General features: G+C 38.3%; 1 pseudogene; it reads left to right on the top strand.

The window, feature by feature from the left end:
* The first annotated feature begins 271 nt into the window (after window positions 1-271).
* On the top strand, window positions 272-7,807 carry LOC129350257 (synaptotagmin-like protein 3; annotated as a pseudogene).
* Window positions 7,808-8,110: the final 303 nt, after the last annotated feature.

Genomic DNA, 8,110 nt, shown 5'->3' with positions numbered 1-8,110 from the left:
GCAACAGTAAAGAGAGACAAATATTCAATAACTTCACTCTTATACATTGTAGTGTCACTAAAATCACTGCAGCCTTCAACTGGCTCCTGTTGACAAAGTGTTTTAACAGAAATGTAAATGCTGTAATTTGATTCTTTTAATGAACCATGTAACTTGAATGGATGTGATGCTGGTGTGACCACAGTGCACACGTCTGATGTTGCTCACAGTGGTCCAAGGGACGCTCAGGGAGTTTGTGTGTTTGCTCAGGCTCATGAAAAATTAGAGGGAACATTGGTTACAGCTTCTTTATAATATTTTCATAAATAGCAATTTCAGGATAAATACACAATTTAATGTAAAAACTCTTCTACGCTAAATTTGTGACTTCTTGTATTTGTTCACAACCTACCAATAGCACAAATTACCGCTGCAAAAACATTTTATGTGCACAGGATTTCACCAACCAAACGGAATCTTTTAAATGAGATCAAAATATGACATAAAGCTCAGTGGCAATCGCTCTGTACACTTCCTGCAGATAGCAACAACACGTATGAACTGAAAAAGGAAGGAAGCCGAGCTTTGTAAAACTCACTGTGTGCATATAATCTGCCACATCCTCAGGCTGACCACTCCAGCAATGCAGTAAGCCAGGAGGTAAGGTCTTGCAACTTTCTGCACCTCTTAACTCTGCGGTGACCTAGTTCTTGAGTCATAAACCTAAAGTTGCCTTCCTTTGGATGCTGTGGTAAGATTGGGGACATTTGTCACTGTAGTGCTCTGATTTGTCAGTTTAAACTTAGCAATACAACAGGGTTGCATAAATATTTTGCAATCACATCTCGTTCTTGTCAAGAGAAAAATCTCAAGTGATTTTTGTTGCTGAGTGCACTGTATAAGAGGGCATTTCCTGTTCTCTGTGCAGTTTACTATTGTGTACTCCTGTCTCATGGTGATGAATGCATCTTGAAAGAGTTAGTTTTAATGAAGCGTTTTATTCCTTCTGTTTTGATCCATGTGTTTTGTAGTGTAATATGCTTGAATCACTATTTTCCCCGTTTTACTGTTAAATTAATCTTAGCAAAATAGGTGTAAATGGAGTGCTGCATGTGTCTCTCACATATTTTCAACAGTACAGTGATAATAAAAAGCAGATGGTTTTCAATTTTTGCCTTCTTGTGAGTCCAGCTTTGTTGAGCTCTTTCTAGCTCACATGTAATTGACATGTAAAGATGAGCTGTTAAACTACTTGGAAAATCTCGGCATGGTTTCAAAAAGCCAGTAGGTTTTAATTTGGAATTTACTCGTGATCAGCCTGTCTATAGAGGTACAGACATACCCCTAGGGCTGACTTTAGGTATGTGGCTGCTAACTTGGGTCTTCCAGGAAACTCAGCTCTGAGTGTGAAATGTGTCAGAGATCTTGTGACTGGTTTGATCTTTCTCACAGCAGTTAGATGACATATTTGGATTCAAATTTAATCAGTCAGGTGTCTTTTACCATCACTGCTGTGGTGGCCCGATGTCATCCTCCACCCTCTCTTCTCGGATATCGGCTCATTCACCACTAAACCACAGACGAACTGAATCATTTCGGACCCTTTACATTGATGAGGCATGTGTGAAATGAGTATACTTTAAAACTGATATGAACATGAATAAACTGAGGGTGAAAAGTCTTTATAGGAGGATATTTTGCATCTTGCATCAATGATATTTTCACCCTATGAGACATGGTACATATCAAAGGAGAACAGACAACAACTTTGTCTCTCCAAGCCATGACTAACAACTCATGCTGTGTGTTTTCTCCTGGCAGCTCTGGCCAGTAACACAGACAGGCTCTTATCTACTAGCACACCTTGGCATACGGCTATTCAAAAAGCAACTTCCTTCTTGCTCTCCATGCTTCCTTTTGCTACTGAAGAGAAAAATGTTTTTAATTTAAATTCAAAGAACTTTAATTGTCCCTGGGGCAATTTATATGTCATCACATCCTGCCCTGCATAGGTTCTGGGGCTACTGACTATCTGTGCCATCTGTTAACAAACTTCATTCTTCACACCTTCAGAGGCACAACTATAAGAAGAAGACATTGCCACAATTGCTGGGAACCTTTACCCTCAGCCCCCAAAGACTAAAGCCTAGGTCTGGGGGTGGGTCTAGTAAGAGGGAGGGTTAAAGAGAAGAAGGGAGGAGATAGGAATAAAAAGACAGTGAAACAAATTGAAGGGCAGAGAAAAGAGGAGCAGTGACAGAGCCTGTTGTTTAAAGATGGACTTAAGCTTGCTGAAAGTCCTGGAGAAAGAGAGAGTCATGGAGGTTCTACGGAGAGACAAGCAGTTGCGTACAGTTGAAGAGGACAGGATCAGGTGAGTTTTTCCAGACAACTGTTGTGTGTTCTGTGACAAAACTGTTTCTTTATGGTTCTGGAAAAAGACAGAATGAACAGCTTTTATGGTGATCATCAGGATGACCGCTATAAGATGGTGACAAAATGATAAGGAAAGCAATGGTAGAAACAGAAATATGATGTTGTGTTCCTTAGCTTAAACCTATTTCATTATAAGATTAAATAATTGTGTTCAAGAGCTTTAAACGTGTCAGAGGTAGATTTTGTTTTTGACAGAGCCAAGCTGCTTTCCTCCAATTCCACTCTGTTTTCAAATCTGTCCCTAGTTTTTTTATTTAACACAGCCATCAGAGTCGTATCAGTATTTTCCTGTAAGACTCAGCAAAAAACAGATGCATGTATACATCATCTTTGTTCCTTTATTTGTTCCAGAATGATGCTTTTAAAATTGATATTCAGATGTTTGAAGGATGCAGGACACGTTTAAAATGTACTGAAAAGAGATCTAACTCTGTAGTTGTTACAGAAGAAAAACTGTCTGAGAAGTTTGGTGTTGATCACTTCAGAAGGATGAAACACGACCTGCAGGAGCTTCGCATGAAAGGTCCCAAAACTTTTGGCCGGCAGTATGGGGAGCGGAAGTGTGCTTGCTGTCAGAGTCCGCTGGGGAAGTTGTGGAACTCGGGCGCAGTGTGCTGTGGCTGCAGCCACCGCATCTGCAGCATGTGCCGCGTGGGAGCAATGAAGTGGAAGTGCAAGGTCTGCCACGCCTACAGGTAGAGAGACGAGCACTGGCCTGGTGCACTAAGAAATAACGTCTGTGACTGAGTGGCACTCAAATGGCACCACTAAATGACCATATATTTGTCAGCTTCAACATTAAAACGCCAACATTAAAGGTGACGTGAATGACACGGATTATCAGTGTTCTGCTGGGAAACCTTGTGCGCTGGTATTCATACGGATGTTATAATTGGAAGAATTAGAATTAGAATGGCTTTGTCATCATCATACATGGCATGACGAAAATATAAATAGCTTCCGCTGGACGATGCACAACAACAAGCAATAAGAAATAAAATATCAACATTAAATAATAGAATCAAATGCACATATATAACAAAACAATATTAAAAATGACTACATGTGCAAAGGAGGCCAGATATATACAATATGGGAGGTAAATGAAATGTAATGAGAACCAGTAGAATATGAATATGTTAGGAAAAAGTGACATTGTGCATTCAGGTAAACAGGTATTTGGAGTTCAGGAGTCTGATGGACCTGCATTTGTCCTGCATTTTAGGAACAGGTTCTATCCTTGTGCCTTGACACGTAATAGTCTCCTCAGCATGGTGGCAGACCAAGCATACTTTCTGCATGGCAATGGTGCTCCTGGACTAAAAGGCTGCCTAGAGTTGCCACACCACCACAGACTAAAGTGTGGCTTATTAAACTGTTTGAATCCTCATGTGCTTCTGCTCCTACATGGCAGTCTTACCTACATATGCAAATAATAGTGACCATAAAAATGACTATTTTGCCTACAGCAATAAGTCAACCACAGTCCTCAACACGAGCGTCTACCCTTAGCAGGATATTGCACCCTGCCACAATGCAAAAACCACTCAAGAACAGTTCAAGGAACATGACCAAGAGCTCAAAGCAGTGATTTACTTTCCAAACTCCTCAGATTCCAAACTGAATGAGTATTCACAGGATTCACTGTAACAAGCCCAATCCATGGAGGATCCAACTCTGTGGGTGACCCAAAACAGGAGAAAAATGATCCACTGTCAGTGTCCCGGCCCCAGATACCACAGAAATACCCTAGAGGTTTCAGTGGCAGAGGGGAAACCTACACAATATTAGGCAATTTATTATTATTAGGTGGTTTAATGCTGAAGTTGATCATTGTATGCGTAAAGAGCAGTTAATCACTGTCCATAGATTACTGTAATTGACAGTTAAACTCATTTTTACTCTGTTTAAATGTGCTTTAAGACATGACTTAATTTAAAGTTGCTGGAAATTGCCTGTTTTTTAAACAATGTATCAAGTCAAGGGAAATAGGAGTAGTACCATAAAGGCTCTTCCCTCTCCAGTATCCAAAACACAGTCTGAACACTGATTTGTAGTTACGGTAAAATAATGAATTATGACATAAATAAGTAAATAAAGTAAACAATAAATTGAAACTATATCACTCAGAGTAAACCGAGGCGACAACATGAATGGTGACTGATGCAAACAAAAACATTTACTAAAGATAACTTTCTAGAGTACGGAAAAACAAGAGAACACAACATTTAATCACAACAAATGTGGATTAAATGTTGATGTGGTTTCTCATACTGATCATCACCTGAATCGCAGCTCTATGTTGTTCGGGTCATTCTCACCCAGAGCTGCAGCAAACAGCTTATTAGTCACTTAATCATACTTGTTTTGACATATTTTTAAAATTAGAAAAAATAACTTTAATGGTACTGAATAGGAATTTGAAGATGTCACTTTGGTCACATGTAAGTTGATGTCTTTGCATCTGCCAAGTGAACTGAGAACTGCACGTTTCATAAATTGATCACGTCTCTTCAAGGTAAAAGCAGATGTGTCTCACATTAAAATATACTCAAGCTATAGCAAAAAGATGCATGAAGAATGATAGTGTGACCACAGAATCATTACACGGTTAGAGCTGGGTAAAGTAGCTATAATAGCTAAAACCGTATTTGCTGCTGTGTTTGCTACTTCTTCATTTTCAGCATGGGTACAGGTTGCTAATGATATTCAGTTTGTCTGTGAAGAACAAGAAGATTGTTAATACTAGTGACTTTTTGTATCGTAGATGATATTTGGGAAGTTGCTGAACTTCAGATTTTTGTCACTCCTTCTGTGTTTTGCTTTGTCTGGAAAAAGGAAGATAATTTTCATCAATTGGGTTGGTCAAGAAAGACAAAAAATACTTCTTTTTGTCTTTAACAATACATAATTGGTAAATAATAATGGTAATAAATATGTAATACTCAAGCTTAAGTCAAGAGGCATCAAAAAGGCATGGCCTAAAATAATGACGTTAGTTCAAAAGGAAATTTGTATTTCCTGCCTTCTTTTTAGCATTAGTATAGCTTTTTATATTATAATTGTGTAATAATTTCAACCTACTTATTGCAGTCTTTATTTCCTATTTACAGGGAGGTGAAGATCAGATCAGGAGACTGGTTTTTAGAGGAAAAGGCAAAGAAATTTCCCATCACCACAGGTTTGTTTATAAAAATCTGACTGCATACAAGATAGTTTCCTTTTTTGTTTTAATTCATTATTCCTTTTTTATAAATGCTCTTTTGCTAATATTCAGTTTAACTGCAGTGAATACTAAATATGGGTAATCCCAGTTGTTTGTTTAAACATTTTATGTTATTTGGTTTTAAGTCTTGAATTCTAATTATTATTAGTTTACAGTGTGGTGAGGCATTGTGGTAAGAGACTGAGCAGTAATATTAGAATTTATAATTTTAAGGTCTTGGACCAGTAAGGGTATTTAATGCATTTTGTGTGTTTTTGTGTTTGTTACAAATTTTCCAAATGTGTTAGTATTGTGAGCATAAAGTTACTCCATCCACCTCTTCACAGTAGTGCAATCTTTCATATTATTTATATTCTTTACAGACAAATATGAGACGGTTGGGGAGGAATTATTAAAGACCTACAATGTGCTAAGGTACAATTATACTTCACATTTTGATTCTGCGTGTTCCAGCTTTGTTTCATTAAATTCATCGTATGTTTGTTGTCTGTGACTTTCACAGTCATATATCAGTCGTTCCTCCCACTCCTCCACCCCACTTGGATTATCAGATTCTGGGCAGATCTGGGGTAAAATACAGATAAAATATTCAGCATTATGTTATACTAAATTTTTGAAACGTATGAACCAAGTACCAATGATTTTTTGTGTTTCGATTTGCAGGATTTAAAAAACCTGAAGCCTTTTACCAAATCTATGGAAGATCTAATGGTTTCTTTTGCGAGTCAAATTAAAAGTAAGCTGCTACAAAACACCTTCTCGCCCCACCTAAACATTTACAGAATAAGGAATTTTCTATTTTGTAACTACACAAAGTGTAAGACATGATGTACTGTCTGTGCATTTTGTTGAGAAACTGACTCTTTAGAATGAGAAACGACATTTCCTGTGGATCTTATTGCAACATACCCTGATCTCTGCCTTGATTAGCAGAATGTACACAGTAACCACAAAGGGAAATTTGCCTGAAATAATAAGATGCAAAAAACCCCTCTGATTACATCATTGAACCTACTGCATCGACAGAAGTTGCACAAGATAATGATAGCAACAACCTGCTTGTGATCACTGAAATAGAAAAAAAACCCATCTTTCTCAGCAGTCTGAAAAAAATTCCGTGGTGAACAAATATTTTATTTTTCGCTGTATGTGTTTTGTTTTCTCGAAGCAAACATTTACATGCTTTTGGTTTTCTGAGTGCCTGACTTTTGCCATTGCAGAGATTTCCACTTCTCACAGTGATGTGCATGGACACCTGCTGAGAGTTGACAAGAGTCAGAGAAGACCTCATTTCAACTACAGCACCCAGAAGAGCCTTTCTGACACTGACATCAGCAAATCTAGCAACGTAAGTTAGTCTCACTCAGTCTTACAGCAAAAGTACAAGTGATACTTGTTGGTTATTGTGTTATCACAAATGCCATTGTTTGACTAAGTGATGATGCGACTGGTATTCTATCACAAACCTATCAAAAGTTTTCTGGTAAGGTTAATGATATCAGTGAGTACATACACACATGCCATGTATTTATAATGTATTCTTAATAGTATGTGTTCTGTTTTACTGTGTTGCAGTGCAGCTCAATTTCTTGCCTTGTCTAAGACAAATTTCTCCCAAGTGAGACAATAAAGTAAACTTGAACCTGAACTTGAGTAAATGTGCAGGAAAGAAACACTTGTTTTTGGGTTTTTTTTGCAGCTTTTTAAAGTCCCAAGTCTTCCAAATATGTTCAAGAAAAGCAAAGACAGCGACCAAGATAGCTCGCTACTGGTACAGAAGAAGAAACTTCCTTCAGCTCTGAGTACTCTGGAGAAAGGAGAGTGAGTCAAAGCTAAAGATAAAAAGAAAATCAAAGCAACATCTTGTGGTTGAAATATCATATTATTCATTAGGATCATGGGTAGCACAGTGATACAGTGGTTAGCACTGTCACCTCACAACTCAAAGGTCCTGGGTTCACTTTCTGGCTTGGGTCTTTCTGCATGGAGTGTGCATGTTCTCCTGTGCATGTGTGGACTTTCTCCCGCAGTTCAAAGTCATGCTGAGGTTAATTGGTGATTCTAAATTGTGGTAGGTGTGAATGTGAGTGTGCCTGGTTGTTTGTTTCTATGTAGTGCTGTGATAGACCTGTCCAGGGTGTCCTCTGTCTAAGTCAGCAGGAATAGACTCCACACGCCCCACAACCTACAGAGGATAAATCGGTGTATAGATAAGGATGGATGGATGGATGATAAGGATCATTTCAGTCTCATAACTCACTGAATCCTCCGGGATGAATAAAGTAGATCTTATCTTATCTTATCCCTTTTATGTGTTTACTTCCTTAAATTACCTTAAAATGTGTCTGTCTGTCCTTTAAAAAAATGGAAATGGAAGGATGCAGTCTGTATTTTGCTCCCTCAGGGCAGTAACGGAAGCATCAGCACAGACTGTGGCCTCATCGAGAACACCGCTGTAGCAGGAGAACT

This window comes from Amphiprion ocellaris, chromosome 12 (assembly GCF_022539595.1).
Source record: "Amphiprion ocellaris isolate individual 3 ecotype Okinawa chromosome 12, ASM2253959v1, whole genome shotgun sequence".
Taxonomy (NCBI): domain Eukaryota; kingdom Metazoa; phylum Chordata; class Actinopteri; family Pomacentridae; genus Amphiprion; species Amphiprion ocellaris.
This window is presented reverse-complemented; position numbering and strand designations above follow the sequence as displayed.